Below are 19,330 nucleotides of genomic sequence, written 5' to 3'. Positions count from 1 at the left end.
AGACAGCCCAACGGTTAAAAGAAAATGCTTCACTTTGTTTTTGTATGCGGTAAAGTTGTCGCAATACGACGGTGGGTCACAATGACTGATGGGTCAGAACGACCCGAAGATAACACAAGGGTTAAGTCAGTTACAACTAACCAACAAGAGCAACAAGTCTCTCAATAAGAGTCATTGTGATCCTGGAGGAAACTAACATCAGGTCCAGCCAATCATTCCTAAGTACCGGAACAAGTGCGTCTTGAGCCTTTTCTTGAACGTGGGGAGACAGTCAGTGTCTCTGATGGAGGTGGGGAATTGATTCCACCATTGGGGGGCCAGACAGGAGAAGAGCTTGTGTTGGGACCGGACACTCTTGAGCGGTGGGACCACCAGACGGTTGTCAGAAGAAGACCATAGTTGGCGGGTGGGGGTGTAAGGCTGGAGGAGAGACTTGATGTAGTCGGGTGCAGTCCCATTTACCGCTTGGAAAATAAACTGAGTCTCCACTATATTACGCTGCACCTCAAAATGCTTCTGACCTTAGATCACAATACTTTCTTTTAGCAATTTACCATTTTTATTGCTGCACACATAGCCTAACTCTTACATACATATACAGTACATTTGCCTCAACCCTTACTGTAGTTCTGGGCTTGTGCTATTGTTGTTCAGTTTCTGTGCAGGCATGAACAGGGGGGACAACCTGGATATTGAGCTCTGAGTAATGAGCTGTCTGAAAGAGCAGTGCAGCAGTGTCATTACACACTGCTGTGCCAGCTTTGCACGAACACTGACTGGAGGTCATGACGACAGGTTCTGAATCACGTAGCACTATCTGTGTAAAATATACAGAGTCAATCAGACAAACATTGATACTGATGTATCCTTTGAAGTGTTTTTGAAGTGAATTTTGCTACTATTCAGATACCGCTGAATTAAGAATTGGCCTAGTAAAGTTGCTGGGGTACGTTTGTTGACAAGGGGTTTCCTACAAGTCTATTACAATACGAGGTGAGGTATACCATACCAAATATGTTGCAATAGAAAGATTTACTGTCAATCAACTTCGCCCCAATTACCTTACTTCTCCACTAACAGGTAGACTATAGCCATTTATCAAGTGTCTCAGAAGAATGTTTACATAGTCGAGAACATGCTCATGGTCAAATGAAAGCAGTTGTAATGTAAATATTTTCGTTCTGAGAGGCTTGATGAACGCATGCTATGCTGCAGTCATTGAACTGGAACAGACTGCAAAATTGAACAGAATACCCAAACCCATCCCTAAACATTAGCCAACTCTCAAGCTGTGTGGTTTTTCATTCTTCTGCATGGACCTGTGACAAGCTGCTCTGACACTGATAGTACCGGTCAACCTGTCTTTGTTTGAAACTGGTGGACAAGAAGATACAGCATTCATCCACTCAGTACTTTTATCATTATTCTAACAATATTTTAGAAATCTGAAACACCTGCCAGAACAGCAGTCTACATTAGACCTACAGTCGACACATTAGACCTACAGTCAGATGGAATACATAACGGTTGACCAGCATAAACACACAGGACATCGTAGTAATTATACTGTTGGTACTATAACCCCATCGCTAAAATGCAGTCTTCGTTTGACTGTTTTAATCGTCTGCGAGCAAAAATAAAAGACTAAACTACTGATAGCATACAAGTCTAAACTAACTACTGATAGTTAGCTAACACTATCGCTATATCCAATGCCATTAGCAAAAGCTACTAGTACACATATTACATACCTTCATAATTATGAATAAATGAGGAGGCGTAAAACTTAAATACCTTGTCTAACAGAGTACTCGGGGCTCTGGACGTCCGTTTGGCAATACGGTGTACATCGGAAATTGTAATTAAGGGTAACGTTAGCTCCTGTAAACACCGAAGGTGGCCATTACTACGCTGTGTTTACATCAGTAGCGGACGGCCGGAAGTAGTTACATCTGTTTTGTAGAACCCGGAAGAATGTTGCGCATAACCCCTATTGAGCCTTCATTTTCTCAAAGGCGGAGAAGAACACCCAGGGCTTGGTTTACACCTATAGAAAATTCTAGCCACTGGGGGACCAAAGGCAGGCTAGGGGAACTTATATTAATGTTAAATAACCTCCTAAAGTGAAGTTTTCATGTCATGTCACCTTTAAGACCTCGGATGAAAATCTGGCTGTTTTTAAGGCCTTAAATTTAAAGTTCTGAATTTTAGACTTTTTAAGACCCCGCGGGAACCATGTAGGTGGTGAGGTCCAGTGGAGGGGAGGTGGGAGGGTAGGTGGTGAGGACCAGTGGAGGGGAGGTGACAGCAGGAGGGGCAGAGATTCCTGGCGTGGCTGCAAGGGTAGGAGTGTTGGCCTCAGATGGTCCAGCGGCGTCCTCTGGGGCTCTGGTGGGACCTGGAGGTGATGTCAGCGGGAGGAGGCAGCTGGTGTCCACTGCGGCGGGGTTGAAGGGGAAGATGCCGCAGTTCCTGAAACCTGCAACCACAAATCTCCGGTCTCTGCACCGCTCGTACGGGCTGCCTAGGGCTAAAGAAAAATTAGCCTTATTTAATATAAATGAATTGTTGTAGAGGCAGAGATTGCTGGCAGCCTTAGCAAAATCTGCCTTTAGGGGGGAAGAAAATCCCACGTCGAGCGGTTGCAGGACATGGGAGAGATGTGGTGGCAGGCACAGGAGCACAACACCTTCCCTTCTGGCTGTGTTGATCACCTCCAGGTCCAGGTGGCTCTTGTGTCCATCAAAGCTGAGGAACAGGGGGCGCTCCCTCACGGCATGTCTATGTACCCCGAGGGACTCTTGCCAATTAAGGTCCCTCGGGGTGCTCCTGTGGTGAAGGCCCCCCCCGGGAAACCATTCCCATAGATAACAAAGGGGGGGATGTCGCCTCCAGCCGCGTTCAGGCACGCCAGCACCGTGATGTGGTCCCTGGTGCCGGGTGCCTGTTTGTAGGGGTGCTTGCACCCCTTTTTGACCAGCACCCTGTCCCTGCTCTTGTCCATCTGAAACCCCGACTCGTCACAGTTATATATCTGTCGGGGTTTCTCCCTCAGCTCGTTCTCTTCCAGTGTCCTTCCAAGTAGTTCGTAGAACTGCCCCACATTTTTCTCCCTGGCACACGAGGCTCGACCTCGGTCAATGTTGTCTGGCGCCCTCATGGTGAGAATACCACGGTGACGCTGGCGGATGTTCCACCACCATCTTCTGCAGAGGAGCTTGGTGGCGGTAGGGTCTCTCTTCCTCCTTTAACAGAATATAAATATATGAATTTGTTTTACAATAAGTATTTTGAGGGGTGCATATGTAATATTGAACATACCTAATGGCGGTGGCAAATGCCAGGATTTGGGCCTTGGTGAGTGGGAACCCATGGCCTGCGCGGTAGAGGCAGTACTGGACAAGGGCTTATTCATCCTGGTCAGTTAACAGGAGCCCTTGCCCAGACTTGTGGCCATGGGTTACCCGGCCCTTCACCCTATCCGCCAGCGTCATCCGTGGCACATTGGTGATCTTGGCTGCCTGCCTCACTGATACACCCTCCTCCACTGCTCTCAGAGCCCTGAGCATATCTTCCTCCCTCCACAGCTTCCTTTTGCTAATCTGGCTCATCTAAATAAAATGTTGATATCTGTTACTACCATAAATTAAGAAACTACTATGTTATTTCTGTTATCTAGAGTTCATAACAGTCATATGAATAGAGCTATCTATGATAAGCTTCAATAATAGTTGATGTCTAAAACAAAATGCTTGCTTTCTAATTAGAAGAAAATTAATACTTATTACTATATTGTCTATAGGCTACCTCTTTAATATATATTACACAAAACACAATTTAAATAATATGTTTGTAGCCTATACCACTCTTAACCAACATTGTCATGTGCTTGACAGAAAATGGCATGTATCAGTTGTTATTTTATTGATATTTTCGTCTTTTAAAACCAAATCCAATAGTAATGCCTGTAATCAGAACACACCAGCTGTAACCTGGTTGAAATCCTTGTGACTGAATGTATCGGATACATTGTAACCTAGCCTTGTTAAAACTTTCAGTCGCAGACAGCTGGGAGAAAAACGTCAATCCAAATGTTGTCATGGCATCATATTCACTCGAGCAAGATAAGTCCAGTCGCGGAGCCAGAGGGGTGACAGGGGTGGCACTGGACCCCCCTGATATCGGACTGGCCACCCCAGGTGCCACCCCAAAATGTAATTCGCTATCACTGGCAATTGGATGCTGATTGACATTTAATTTATCTTGATAAAAGAAGCGTTTCTTTAGACATATGACAGCGCATTTTTTCAATCAAGGATATTTCCAGTTCACAAATCAGTCACAAATCACTACGCCAGCGTCTGATACAGCGCCAGCGACGGAAGACAAGAGCATCATATTAGTTATCGTTTTAAGGTTTAGCATTGGGTTTGAGGCTTCCTGAACAAAATGTTATGAAATTTGAGTTGAGTTGATTCATATTGGCAATTTGGTTCCATAACAGATTCAGATAAGAGAAATGTCTCTGTTTTTGTTTAGCACGTAACACTACCTTAGTAGCTAACAGCGCAGTTCCTACTGTGGTGTAGTTGATTCAATTTCATTTTCATTTATAAAGGCCTGCACACTTTTAAAACAACAACAGTATCATTTAGCAATTTAAGGAACAATCATCCAGGCATAAGATGAAGTTCCCGAATTGACGTTTATTAACCACACGGTACACAGGCTACTATTAAGGCAAACAGCTGTTTGGCCCTAGCCCACGCTAAATTTACATTTAGTCATTTAGCAGACGCTCTTATCCAGAGCGACTTACAGTAAGTACAGGGACATTCCCCCGAGGCAAGTAGGGTGAGGTGCCTTGCCCAAGGACACAACGTCATTTTTGCACGACTGGGAATCGAACCGGCAACCTTCTGATTACCAGCCCGACTCCCTAACCGCTCAGCCACCTGACTCCCTAAATAAAATAAAGGTAGCCCACAAAACAATAGTGACCGTCTCTTGTGAAACCTGGTCTAAACTTCGAATGCGCCATCCCCCCTCAATGCACCAACCGCCAAGATGCCCGGCATTCGAACATTCTGGGCATTCCCGTGATTGGCAGACAGCAGGTTGATTGGCATGTCGGACCCCGCGAACACTACTGGTAAACAACAGCCTAACATATAACACACGTCTTTCTGTGTGGGTCGCTACACTATTTTTGTACTTTAACTGCTAAGATTCCTTGATGAGATGCCTTTTATTCACGTTACAAAAGATTAACACTGCAGGCAGATAGCTACCCTGTTTGCTATTGTATAATGCCTGTTTGAAATACGTATTTCAGAGTAGGGATAGCCATGATCTAGTAACTTAAACGCTGGTATTTTGATTGAAGATAATAATGGGGATATGTTTAAGATTGAGATTGGACTCAAATGTGGGTAATTGGATGTGTAGGCCTACATGTAATTTTTTTGCTTCTACTTTTTTTTTTTTTTTTTTCACTTTTTCACTTCAAACATTAAAAGAAAGGGTGAGATAGCAGACTTCTTCAAAAAGCTGAGCAAACAGGATCAGATGGAAATAGACCCCAGTACTTGCACCACCCCAAGACCTCAGAGCAGCTCTCTCCCCGAGGCTACAGGCACAAGGTCAGAGCATACTAGGCAGTCAGTCACATGCCAAGTTCAGCTTGTGTTTGTAGGCCACACATGTAAGCCTACACAAAAGTTTTTTTCCGATTAAGCCTCACGTTAAAATGTTGGTTGTTGATTCATGAGTGTTCTTGTGTTGATGGCTGTGGCATTTTTTGTGTGAGTATACACTAATAGTTATGTTTTAATGTAAAAGAAGGATTCTAACCTCTCACCTGGTTAGACCCAAATTATATATTCATGAAAACAAAGTGACGAAAGTCTCCCAGTTTGTGAGTAGCCTACAGTACAGTGTGTGTGTAAGAAAGAAATTAGTTGCAATTCAGATGTAGAGACACAGTCTATTCAAATTAAATGTAGAATTTGATTAAAGTAACCCTAGTGGACCATACTAGGCCACACTGAAGAACTCAGGCTTAAGTGAATTTGAATTTCTATTTCTCATCAGCAATCATATGAATAATTTACACTGCTTAGATGCCAGGCTAAGGTTAAACACACATTTTCAGTTTTGGTCTGTGGACCCCCTGAAGTAGCCCTGGCCACCCCTTGGCCACCCCATATATAAAAGTCTGGTTCCGCCACTGGATAAGTCTACAAAATAGGTAAGAAAATGGATAATCTGGATCTCTTATTGAAGTGGGCAGTTGTCAGATACCCAGTAGATGATTAGTACACAGAACATAACACATTTTGTTAACGTGGTAAATTGTAAGTGGGCTGATGAATAAAAAAACGTGTTTAACAAGTCCCATTTACTTCAACAGTCGAAAGTTAAATGTTCAGTAGAACAATAGTCCTCATTAGGCTACAGTACGCAGCTAGCATGCCATTTCTAGCTCTGCTTCACAATATGGCTGCCTATTGTTATAGGTGAATTATGTAATACATAAATGTTAATAAAGTATGAGACATATACATGATGCAACACACCAGTAACCAATTGATATTATGTGTTATAAGTATACCGAAAATGTCAGTAAATCGAGATGGTGCTGCTGTCTGTCCCGTCGAAAACCATTCAAACAGGTTGACAGCAGGTGCTGTTCGTGTTTTTCACCGCTCCTTCCTGTTAAAAGTAAGTCCGTCTGTCCAATCAGGAGGGTCAATCTTCTGCTAGATAGGCCCTACCTTTTCCGTCAGAAGTTAATGTCATTGTGCTTTTTGATTTTGCGTTGTGTTTTCCTATTTGGCGTCGTGTTTTCCTATTTGCCGTTGTGTTTTCCGATTTGGCGTTGTGTTGTCCTGTTTGGCGTTGTGTTTTCCGATTTGGTGTTGTGCTTTTGATTTGGTGTTGTGTTTTCCTATTTGGCGTTGTGTTTTCCTGTTTGGCGTTGTGTTTTATGATTTGCTGTTGTAATTTGCACTTCAGGGCCACTGTAGCAGCTTCACTCGTTGTAAACCAACCAATCAGCGTGCAGCTCTATTTATGAGCATACCATAAAAGGAGAAAACCTAGCGTTTTTTCCCAGGAAAATTTCACTGGATGTATCAGGGGGCATAGCACAGCAATTTTCAGTTATTTTGGAGTAATGGGGCGCAGGGGAAAGCACATAGACTTTGGGCGCGACTTATAGCGCCACCTATGGGCGTACATGGGGCATTAGCGGTCTGGGAGTAGTGAGTGACCTTTTGTATCATTGGGCCAAATTTGAAAAAATCGGGCAAAGGACTTTTTGAGCTATTGAGCCATTTCATGGAGAAATATAATAAGAAGAATACTAACAAAAACAATATGTTCCCTCCTACCGGAATAGGTGGTGGGCCGAGCCCGCGTATCTGTTTTAGTTTTTGAAATGACCTGTCCCCATCGATGGAGGAGCTGGATTTTTGATATTATCAACATTGTTTTTTTCTTAACCCTTGTGTTATCTTCGGGTCATTCTGACCCATCAGTCATTGTGACCCATCGTCGTATTGCAACAACTTTACCACATACAAAAACAAAGTGAGGAATTTTCTTTTAACCGTCGGGCTGTCTCAGACCCCCCACATTGCATGGTTAAAAGAAAATGCTATTTATTTGTTTTTGTATTGGGTAAAATTGGGTAAACACAACGATGGTTCGTTGTGAACCTTTGGGTCATGTGACCCGAAGGCAGCACAAGGGTTAAAACATTTTCATTTGTTGGCACATCCAATTCTTGCACACTTTTTCTGTAGCTTAGTTCAAAGTTAGCAACTTTATCAGGCAATCGTCTCAACTACCTAAACTCTCCAACCAACCAGAACTTGTGTATCATCTTGTTAGCTAATCGAATGGTTCGTAACAGGATCAGTTGATAGTAAAAACAACCTAAGTGACCATGCGTCAAGTAGCTAGCCTAGTAAGCCTACAAGTCTCGGCACCACAATGGTAGCTCGGTTGAGCTAAAAATCTTGCTTTCTGTGTCACTGTCTGTCTTTAATTTACCTTATTTTCTTCATTTTTTAAATCAGTGGCGGTGATTAAAACAGTTGGGTACTCACTGACACTGGAGATTTAGCTGGCTCAGGATAGCCAAACAACACAAAGAAACATGAGAACATTATTGAGACGTTTTTATACAACGAATACCATAATATGTAGCATGTTGAAAGTGTTTATGTAGTCTTGGCTCTTCCTCTTGTTGTGTTTAGTGGAGACTTAAAATCGACAGTGGCTGACCCTGAATGGGGTATCCCTTGCAAGAGATCCTGTTATGGCAGTTTTTGACATAGTTACAATATCTATGTTTCTTTAAGCGGTAAAAAGTAAGTTCCTTTGTTATAGACAGACGAATGTTAGAAACTGAGGCTCTGTGGTGTGGTTTACTCTGTAGAATGGACACTCAGATTGTCTTAAGGTATTTATGGTGTTGTTTTATGATACCTAACTAAGAGCCAGAGGGTCTTAGTTAGGTCTGGGGGTTGGGGGAGATTGTTATCTCAGTTGAGCGAGCTGACCTAACCTTTTGGCCAAGGAGATTGTGTCCTGTGTCCTGTTTGTGTATCATTAACCATCTCCTTCTTTAGAGAGGGAGCTGGGGCATCAATGAACTGTGGGACACTTGATGTGGAGTCAAACTGTCACTGAGCAGTGCTGACCAATCACAGAGACCGCCATATTGATGGATTGACCATCAGAAGAACCATTTGTTCTAAGTTTATATAAGGCAGGGTTTTAGGGTTGTTCTTCACCACTCTCTCGGACGACCTGTAGGTTACATCTGCATGTCTTTCGCTATGACCGGTCCAGAGTACTCTGTTAATTCTTAAATTGTACAAACTAAATAAATGTATTGAAACCGCCATCTCTTGACTGTTCAAATCTACACAGTGCCACTAGAATTTTTCCACAACGTCTTGGTGGCCAGTACGGGTATCCTCGATTGGTCTACGGCGTTCAGCAGGCGGCTCCCCTCGGCGAATTGATCTTCCGGCAAAAAGCCGCCTTTCCTTCCGCCATGCGTGAGACAGCAGGGCCAGGGGGGGCGCCCGTTGGACGTTTTGTGGCTGACGCGGGATCTTCAAAAGGAACCGGTGAGATATTCTTTTTGGACACTGTGTGATATTAAATTGTCTAGATGTGTTTTTTAGGCTATTGTCAATAATTCGGTTAATTGGGCAGAGGTAAAACTGTGTCCTGTACGTATGAAGTCGTACGAAATTAATAAGGTAAGGTTGATGAACCTATCTTTTACGTGGGAGTCGTAAAAAAAAAGTCTGCAGAAGTGTGTCGACGGACACACATAGAGGTAGTGTTGTTGACGAACACACATAGAGGGAGATAAATTCACATGTTATATCGTGTTATGTGTCTTTTTGTGGCCTAAACGTGATTCTAAGTCCCGAGAGTAAAAGTATACTAGTGAGGTAATCAGCTGAGTGTTTACAAAGGGTTTGAGTCCCTGAAGGTGAAGAACAAAAAAAAAAAAAAAGTTAGGACGTATCCTGAGGGATTTTGAAAACAAAGGTTTGAGTTTTTACACGCGTGTTCATTTTTTGTTTTAATTGCAAGTTATGTTTTTTGATGTTAAAAGAAGTATGAGTAACTAATGGTGTCTACTATTCAAGCTATATACAAATTACAAAAATCAAAAATTTAATTATTTTTCGGTTTGAATATTTGTAATTTGTGTGCAGTTGGGGTATATTTTCATTGAAAGTTGTGAAGTCGGAATTTAATTGTTTTTAGAAAAGAAAAGGGGTAATTGTGTCTTTATTTTCCGTCGTTGGTTATTGTTGGTTGGATTGTAATTCTAAAAATGAATGGTCTGGAGGCAGAATTGACCTGTCCAAACATCGATTACATAAAACAAAAGTATGGTAACGATAGTTTATTGCAAATGCAAATATGGATTGATAAATGTGGATTTTCGAGTGTGGGGTCGTTTTGTTTTAAGGACCTTATTGAATTGCGAAATAAGTTTGTGGAGAGAAATAGATACACAATTTTTTTAAGTGGAGAAAAGAATAGATTTTAGCCTGATTGGAGAGCTTTTTCTGATTGGATGGAGATAGGTCAGATGTCTTCTGACATCTGCCATCTTTCCCATATCTAGGAAAAGTCAAGAAAGTAGGATCCTGGAATTTGTTTATAGATTTGCTTTGGATTCCCGCAAAGATTGCGGCTTGTGCTTTGACTTGCAATTGCCTATACTTATTATTTTGCGTTTCAAAGAAGGAGGGGTTAAAGTCCTCTCCGGTACAAAGGGTTTGAGTCCCTGTTGTGTTTGGAATAAAAAATGTTGTGGGCTATGTTGGTCAAAGCTAATGCAGAGCGTGTTGACATGCTGTTGAAAAACATGTAGGCCAACGCGAATTGCTAGGTATGGTCAATCCAAAATGCATGCTTTAATTGTGGGAATTTGAGCAGAATGTACATGAATGTCCGGAGATGTGTCATCACTGTTGAAAGTTTTCTGGAAATTGGGGGCGAATTCTCGCAAATCAGAGGGGTTCGTGACCGGAAGTTGAGTTCCGAACTGGTGACGTACAATGTTTATCGGTTATGACACTGTTGGTAGAGGAGAGACGATTGACTTGTTATATTGTTTTACAACTTTGTGTTAACCGTTATATATTTGATGTTAGACTTTACATCGGTCTGATTACCGCCAGAAGGCATTTGTTTTTGAAGACAGAGACATTCTGTTTTGAAAATGCTAATGTTAATTCTTTGACTGAATTCTCCACTTGAAAAGAGGCGCATGCGCTTGAGCCTAGCGGAAGTTGATTCTTTCATTGAAGCTCATTCTGCGTGCAGTGGCCCACACCCCTCATGAGTGCAAAAAACAACAACAAAAATTTTACAGAGAATTTGACGTTGAATTGAGAAATATATTGGTTGGAAAACTTTTATTGTGTTTCTGTTTCTTTGTCAAACTTAAGAAAATATTGTGAGTTGCCATACTCTTGATTTGGAAATTATGTACAGACCGATTTTCGATATTATGAGCTTGATTCGATATTGAATAATGCGCTGGAAATTTCGTTTTTTGGGTAGGATAATTGGTTAAAGGCCAGTTTTGGCAACAAAAGCGGTATTCATTTTAAGAATTACAATCCCGGGGTTATTGAAACTTTTATAGAAAGTTATGTGTTCAAACGGAAATGTTATGTTGTTTAAGGTATATTTTTGTTTATGTCTGGAAATGTTCGATGGTTTTTATTTTTAATTTTGTGGGAGTTCACAGATGTTACTGTTTAAAGAAATATGTAAAGGGTTATGAAGAAGTGATTAGAAAGATTGAGCCAGTCCAAGGGACTGAAGTGTATACAAGGGGAACTAGTTCGAGAGACTGAATTGCGATTGTTGTTAAGGGCAAAGGTGCTACATGTGTGTTTATTGCTGCTGAGATGATTTGTTGAAATGTGTTGGGTTTGGTGGTATTCATATTTACCTATTTAAATGGACTTGAAGTTGAAGCTTTGTCCAACCAGAATGCTAATACATGTGTAAACTGTCATTCTCTGACGAGTGATATTAGGTGCATATGTAGATTTCGGAGCCTAATTTTTATGTTGAAATTAAAATAGTACTAATGGTTGATAGAATTGTAAAGGTTGTAATTGTAGAAGAAATCCGAAGGCTGACATGATTCTAGCGAATTTGCCAGTCCGCTGTCTGTTGAACCAAGTCATTTACAAATTGCTAGGATTGCTGGGATCTGAGGAAAAATCCAGGCTGTGACTTTGTTGGCTAATGGCTAATGGTGAAAACGTGGAGGAAGTGCATTTTGCTCTGTCCTGAGACAAAGGAGAGTCCAGGAAGTTGAATTTGCAACTATGGCAACGACATTAGCTAACAAACTAACAGACTCAACAGCGATGGCGGCGGGGTACAGGCTAGTAAAGGAATTGCAGCTTGATATTTGAGATCCAGGATGAGTAACCGCATGACGCATGCGCAGACGGAAATTGAGAAATTGACTAAGACGCAAATTTAGAGAAATAGATAAATTTGGAGCGAATTTTACATATTAATTTGGTTATTTTTGAAATATGTTGGGTGATGAGTATTTTGAGACATTTGCTAACAAGGTTTGTGTTTGTTTGAGGACATTTTAAAATGAGTTTCAGAAATTCCGAGGAAAGGTGGGGGCTAAAAAAAGAGTCCCGTTACGTTGAGTTTTACAAAGGTGATCCCAGAGGGTGTAATTCTGCATAATTATGTGAGTATTAATGGTGAAAGATGTGTCCGTTTAGATGAATTCGAAGTTTGGTGGTTTACGAATGTATGATTAACATTTGTTCTAATTCCTAGCCAAACAGGGAGGTAAAGCCTTTCAGACCAGAACTTGTATTTACGAGCGGAAAATCTGTGATGTGTGATGGTACCCAGTAAAATGCAGAAATTAAACCCCTGGTTCATAAATTAGTTCTAATTGGATTGGAAAAGTTATACTTTAGCAAAATTAAGTGAATAGACGGTAAACGCCAACCATCTGTGTTGTTCAGAGGAAAAAAAAAAAAGAGAAAAAAAATAAGTTAAATAATAAGGTTTTGTTTTACGGGTTTATGTTAAATTGTGAATTTAAAGGTTTAAAAAGAAAAAGGGAGAGTTTATATTTTCTTTTGTCTTAAGGGCATTGTTTGATTGATGTGATTGCGAGTCGTAGAGTAATTCTAGCATGAATTACTTATTCTAAGAGCAGTTTTAAGTGTGCGAACATGGATTTAATGAAACAAGAGAATGTTTTGTGGATGTGAAGAGATGATTGGTTTAAACACTTTGATGTTCTGAAGAGGGAACTATGCATATGCTTTGAAGAGGTATATGGACAAACATTTTAAGTCAAAATAGTAAAATCTAGAGGTTTTTAAGAGTTTTTATAAAGGTATTAGATGACGTTTATGAAATGAGAAAGAGAAAATAATTACAATGTACTTTTGTTTGGAGTTTGACTGTAATTTGATTTTAAGTTTTCTTTGAGAGTTTTATCAGGGCCTGGTACAATGTTTTGGGATAAACAGTTAGGCTGTGATGAGGTTGTTTTATTATGGTATTGGTTCATAAAGAGGGTTATTATAACTTGGTTTTGAGATAATTTGGGAAGACTCATTAGGTCTGATAAATTGTGGTGTGATGGTTGGAACTAAGTAGCTTGTTCTGGACTGCAGCCAAAGCAAGTTATGAAGTTCTACCTATCTAACCTATATAGAAATATAGATGGGGTATAAGTTTGGCTAATGGTTACATTAAGAACATTTTATGGTCTATGTTTCATTTTGGAATCCTACAGATAAAATTCTGGTTTGGGGTAGTGATTTTCCTCATGTCTTGGAAAATGAGAGATTTGATTTGGTGAATTTAAATACAGACAAACAAATAAAAAGGGAATCTGAAATATAAAGGTATTCATTTGAAATGTTCCTAAAGGTTTTTTTTAAGAAAAGATAATAAGAGACTAAAAGTTGAGGTTATTCGTAATTTGGTTGTTTTCTGAAATAGTTTTATTTTATACAAATTGGTTCAAAAGTTGTTTGCTTCAGTGTAAGCTTGTTAATTCATAAAAGGGAAAAGAGTTAAAATATTTACTGATAGTTAAATATATCATTGGTGTTATATATGATTTTGGGAAAGGTATGGAAACAGGAAGTTTCTTATTTTCACTTATAGAACAACTTGCTGTATGCAAATGTGGAATTCACTCTAACAATGATGATTATTCCACAGGGAAAATGCTAGTGCTGATACTAGCTGGAGCAGTTTCTAGATTGCCTGCATGCATTGATGAACTAACTAGAATATGTTTTTGATGTTGATATGTTTACAGGAAGTGATGAGATGATGTTGCTATGTCCGGATGAGCCTAACTTGACAAATTTGGGCTTACAGGACTCTTGAGGAAAATTGTTGTGTGACCTTGATACAACATTTGTTACAGATTCTTTAAGGGAAGCGCAGGCTTCTTAGAGAGGAAGAGATGACGTTTAGGAATTTATGACTGACTGATGACTGACTGATCCAAACAGAGAGTGACTATGGGGGTTTTATGGTTTTATGTCTTTAGCTTCAGTAGTTTGGCTTTGTGATAGGACTGTGAGATAGGAGAGGTTTGATATGATACTGCTGAGTTGAAAATATTGGACTGTATTTAACCCAGAGTGAGAATTTTGTTTTTGTTTGAGTATATTTGATAAGAATTACAGAATACAGCGGACAGATGGAGAAAGGAATGGTGGAATGGAGATTCGAACTTGGACTAAACCACAAGAAAATGCTTTTTGGAAAAAGGAAGGATATGAGAATAAAAATGGAGGTTGTATGGTCTGCATAAAACATTTATCTTGAGATTTTGCTCAGTTAACACATGGAAAGATCATGCCTCTACAGTTTGTGTGATATCAAGAATGCATTATTTTAGCATACAAGAGGATTTGTAATGGATGCATAGTCATTTTGTCAGTACTTCATATGTGGGACAAGTATTATGAGAAAAGGAATTTAAACACGATAAGCTTTACAGTTAAGGTTAGAGAAACCATTTGAGTATTGATAGATGGATTTTGTAGAGTTAAATTTTTGGAGAAGTGATACTGTTTTAATGATTGTTGATGGTTGTTGGATGGGAAGAAGTTTTAGACTTCTCAGGGGCTCAGTGGTCAAGTTTTGTTAATTTAGATTATTCTTCGAGGATTTGGGATTTTTCTTTGAGGGTATGTAATGATAATGGGTCACACTTGTTTAAGGAAGTTATTTTGGTGTTGATAGGATTCAACATTGTGTTAATCACTTCAGTTGAATGAGAGAACAGAACCTTGAAGACTAAGTCAGACGACAAGAAGTCAGTTACCTTTGACTGACCTCTGTGAGAATGTGCTTGTTTATCACTGTGCAACCTTTTGGAGTCTACTTTGTGTGAGATTCACAGGCAGGTGAAGGAGGCTATTCCTATGACTGGACCGCTGCATGATTTGATACCAGATGACTGGATCGTGGTGAAGGACCTGAAACGCCTGGTAAAACCCAAGGTGGACGGGGCCATACCAGATTCTCCTGACGACTAATCCGGCGGTTAAGACCGGAGGGAAGAGCAACGTGGATACGCGCTAACCATTGTAAGCGTGCGCCCTGCCCGGAGACGGAAGGAGAGGATACGCATTCTGCGTAGTACCAAGGAAAGCTCAGAGTCTGTGCGCACAGTGCAGTTCTTTGAAAGTTGCCCTGAAGCAATTTGATCGTCGTTTGCAATTGGTTCAATTAGGCTATCCTGCCTGAAAGAAGATTATCTACAGCCAACTGAAGATGGCATCCGTTCCGACAACCTGGACTGTGTGGTATACGGGGTACAATGGGTTTTGTCTTGGGAATGGCATTTCTTATTGTGTTTCCAAGGTTCTAATGATATTATGACGACAAATGTAATGACTTCAATTGTTTCACCAGTAATGATGCAGCTGTTAAAAAGAGGATTAGAATGATGTTTTTGCGTACGGCTAGCAAAATGTGGATTGTATTAATTATACATATTATAATCAGCAACGTTTTATTAATTACATGGTGGATACGATTTCTGGGTTAGAGAACAATGGCTAAGACTTTTTCAATTCAGATGGTGAACTATAGTCCTTTAGAGAATTCTGACTGGGTTTCAGGAAGAAGAGGTTAATGTGAATGATAGTATGAAATCAGATTTACAGATGAAGGTATTAATGTGTTTGCTACTTTGTTGAGGTTTGAGTCTTATTTTTCTTAATGGACTGTTTGAGTTTATGTTGTTTTTTAAAAAAAATTGAGGAATGTTATGGCAGTTTTTGACATAGTTACAATATCTATGTTTCTTTAAGCGGTAAAAAGTAAGTTCCTTTGTTATAGACAGACGAATGTTAGAAACTGAGGCTCTGTGGTGTGGTTTACTCTGTAGAATGGACACTCAGATTGTCTTAACCCTTGTGTTATCTTCGGGTCATTCTGACCCATCAGTCATTGTGACCCACCGTCGTATTGCGACAGATTTACCGCATACAAAGACAAAGTGAAGCATTTTCTTTTAACCGTTGGGCTGTCTCAGACCCCCCACATTGCAAAGGTTAAAAGAAAATTATTTTAAATTGTTTTTGTATTGGGTAAAATTGGGTAAACACAACGATGGTTCGTTATGAACCTTTGGGTCATGTGACCCGAAGGCAGCACGAGGGTTAAGGTATTTATGGTGTTGTTTTATGATACCTAACTAAGAGCCAGAGGGTCTTAGTTAGGTCTGGGGGTTGGGGGAGATTGTTATCTCAGTTGAGCGAGCTGACCTAACCTTTTGGCCAAGGAGATTGTGTCCTGTGTCCTGTTTGTGTATCATTAACCATCTCCTTCTTTAGAGAGGGAGCTGGGGCATCAAAGAACTGTGAGACACTTGATGTGGAGTCAAACTGTCACTGAGCAGTGCTGACCAATCACAGAGACCGCCATATTGATGGATTGACCATCAGAAGAACCATTTGTTCTAAGTTTATATAAGGCAGGGTTTTAGGGTTGTTCTTCACCACTCTCTCGGACGACCTGTAGGTTACATCTGCAAGTCTTTCGCTATGACCGGTCCAGAGTACTCTGTTAATTCTTAAATTGTACAAACTAAATACATTTATTGAAACCGCCATCTCTTGACTGTTCAAATCTACACAGTGCCACTAGAATTTTTCCACAACAATCCCCAAAAACCCTGTAAAAAGTAATACACAACATCCGAGTTGGACTATTTTTAAACATCTGATGCTATAATGTGTTCCAGGTAGAGGGTGTAAGCTGTCTTGTGTCTACCTCTTGTTGAGTATACTGTAGAGTGAGCTGGCTGGTGATGGGTCCCTGAGCTGACTGGAGATGGTAGACTGAGCTGGCTGGTGATGGGACCCTGAGCTGACTGGAGATAGTAGACTGAGCTGGCTGAAGATGGGAGATTGAGCTGTGTCAACATAATCAAACGAGCGACAGGTCTCGGTCAGCTCTAAAAGTTATTTCCCAACCTTTAACCTTCGTCATTGTCTTTCTTGCACTGTCCTTAAACATATAGGCCCAGTTTCCCAGACCCGGATTAAGCCTAGTCCTAAAGTAAGAGAAATTGGGCCCTAAAGATTATGTTTTTTAATCTCTTCACTATATCCTTTATCAGGGCTCTGAAGTTTTGAAGACAGGCAAGAGTGACATTCCCCCCCATACCCCCCCCCCCCGGGGGTCAAAATTAATTAATTAATTGCTTTTTACCTAACATCTTTGAAATGCAGCCATGATTAATGCATCCATGGCCAGGATATAATGATAAAATATGACATTATTTTAAAACTGACCTATAACATCGACTATGCAAAACACTTAAATGTATTTAGTGCTAATAAAATTATTACGCGTATTTGGAAAGAGATGTTTATAATGTGACAATATGTCAGTCATCGTGTGATAACGAAAATATGACTAGGCCTATTATATGTATCAGACGAAATATTGCAAGCTCCGTCAAAGGTATCGGGCATATGTTCGTCCCGCATTTGGTTCGAACCTGCCACCCCAAGCGCCACCACTACCAACTACGCCAACGAAAAGCTAGCTAACCATCGACGCGGGTAGCCTGGGTACATACCTGAGGAGTGAGTTTCACCGATACACACCGGCTACATCTATGAACTACTTGTTCTGAGCAGGTGTTGTCAGTGAACAGGCTGTAAAACTGTTGGTTAAGACACTCATGAAAAACTGATGCTAATTATCTGGGAAACATTTTCTAACAGCAGTCAAGTTGTCATTGTTTGTGTCAAACAAGTTGTGAATTTGTTGTAACATTAAAACAGGAGATCATGACTGTGCTCAAAGTGATGCTCAAGCTCCAGTGGTTTGCTCTGTAGGTGAACGAAACTTTTGGAAGATGTTGTAGCAGAATCACGTGAAAAATTACAGGATATGCTTTTTTTCCATTGGTTGTTGCATTAAATCTTACCCAGATACAATGGTGCTATTTTCCGATTGGCTATTGTACAGACCCTTTCTTTTTTTTGATTGGCTGATAAGTGGCAGGCTCGACTAAGAACTCCAAGGGAGGCGCGCTTGATTCCTGCCGGTTCCATAGTGAGAGTGGCGCGGCCAGAGGAATTTTGGTTGGGTGCTGCGGCATATTAACCCTTGTGCTGCCTTCGGGTCACATGACCCAAAGGTTCATAACGAACCACCGTTGTGTTTACCCAATTTTACCCAATACAAAAACAAATAAAAATAATTTTCTTTTAACCATTGCAATGTGGGGGGTCTGAGACAGCCCAACAGTTAAAAGAAAATGCTTCACTTTGTTTTTGTAGGAGGTAAATTTGTCGCAATACGACGGTGGGTCACAATGACTGATGGGTCAGAATGACCCGAAGATAACACAAGGGTTAAATATATTATAAATATTTTTTTTCTGTGTGAGAAATACAATGTGTGGCGGGAGGGCGTGACAAAAGACCGAAATGAGTGACTGTCACGCTCAATGCGTGACACTTGAGAGCCCTGCTTTATTGTACAAACTCTACAAAGGCATTGTCTCCTCTCTCTTCCGCCTCAAAAATGTCACTGACAACAGCATCTGAAGCTAGTTTTCATGATGTTATGTGACTTTCTCCCTCCAATGTCTGGTCAAATGGGTTGATCATACATTTGATTGTTGACATGATGTTTTGACTATCCTTTTTATTGTACCTGTAGGTATATGCAAAATGTGTGTCCTCCAGACTGTTCATCTCCAGCCAGTAAGAAGAAAGGCATCTTGCATAGTTTACCTTATCAAATGAAAAAAAAACATACGAGCTGACACTCGGACGTCTAGAGGGGCATGATATTCCACATCAGATTATAGGTTTTCTTTGTCCTGCCCATCCTCTCCTATGCCCTGCCCGTCCTGTCTGTGCTTTTAATAAGCATGCTATGTACTGTATGTCAACTAATTTTCAAATAAAATGTGGTGCACTTAGATTGTAACAGCAAAATTGATTTTGCAGTAGGTTATTTGTATACACTGACCCCACTGTACATCTTGCCATACAAAATACAGAATTTCATACACACCTTCTGTTTGAAAAACCTTCTCCAGACCTGCATTTTCACTCCTCCTACGTGCTTTAGCTATATTTGTTGTGTTGGTGAAGTTACTGTAACACCCTTGTGAAATCCAGCATTACCTAGCATATGGTTCTGAGGTGCTGAATTTAAGTTGAATCTTTCCACTGCTTTTTCTGCAAGAATGCTTTCCTTGCTGTCAAAATGT

This window comes from Osmerus eperlanus, chromosome 14 (genome assembly GCF_963692335.1).
Source record: "Osmerus eperlanus chromosome 14, fOsmEpe2.1, whole genome shotgun sequence".
Lineage (NCBI taxonomy): Eukaryota > Metazoa > Chordata > Actinopteri > Osmeriformes > Osmeridae > Osmerus > Osmerus eperlanus.
This window is presented reverse-complemented; position numbering follows the sequence as displayed.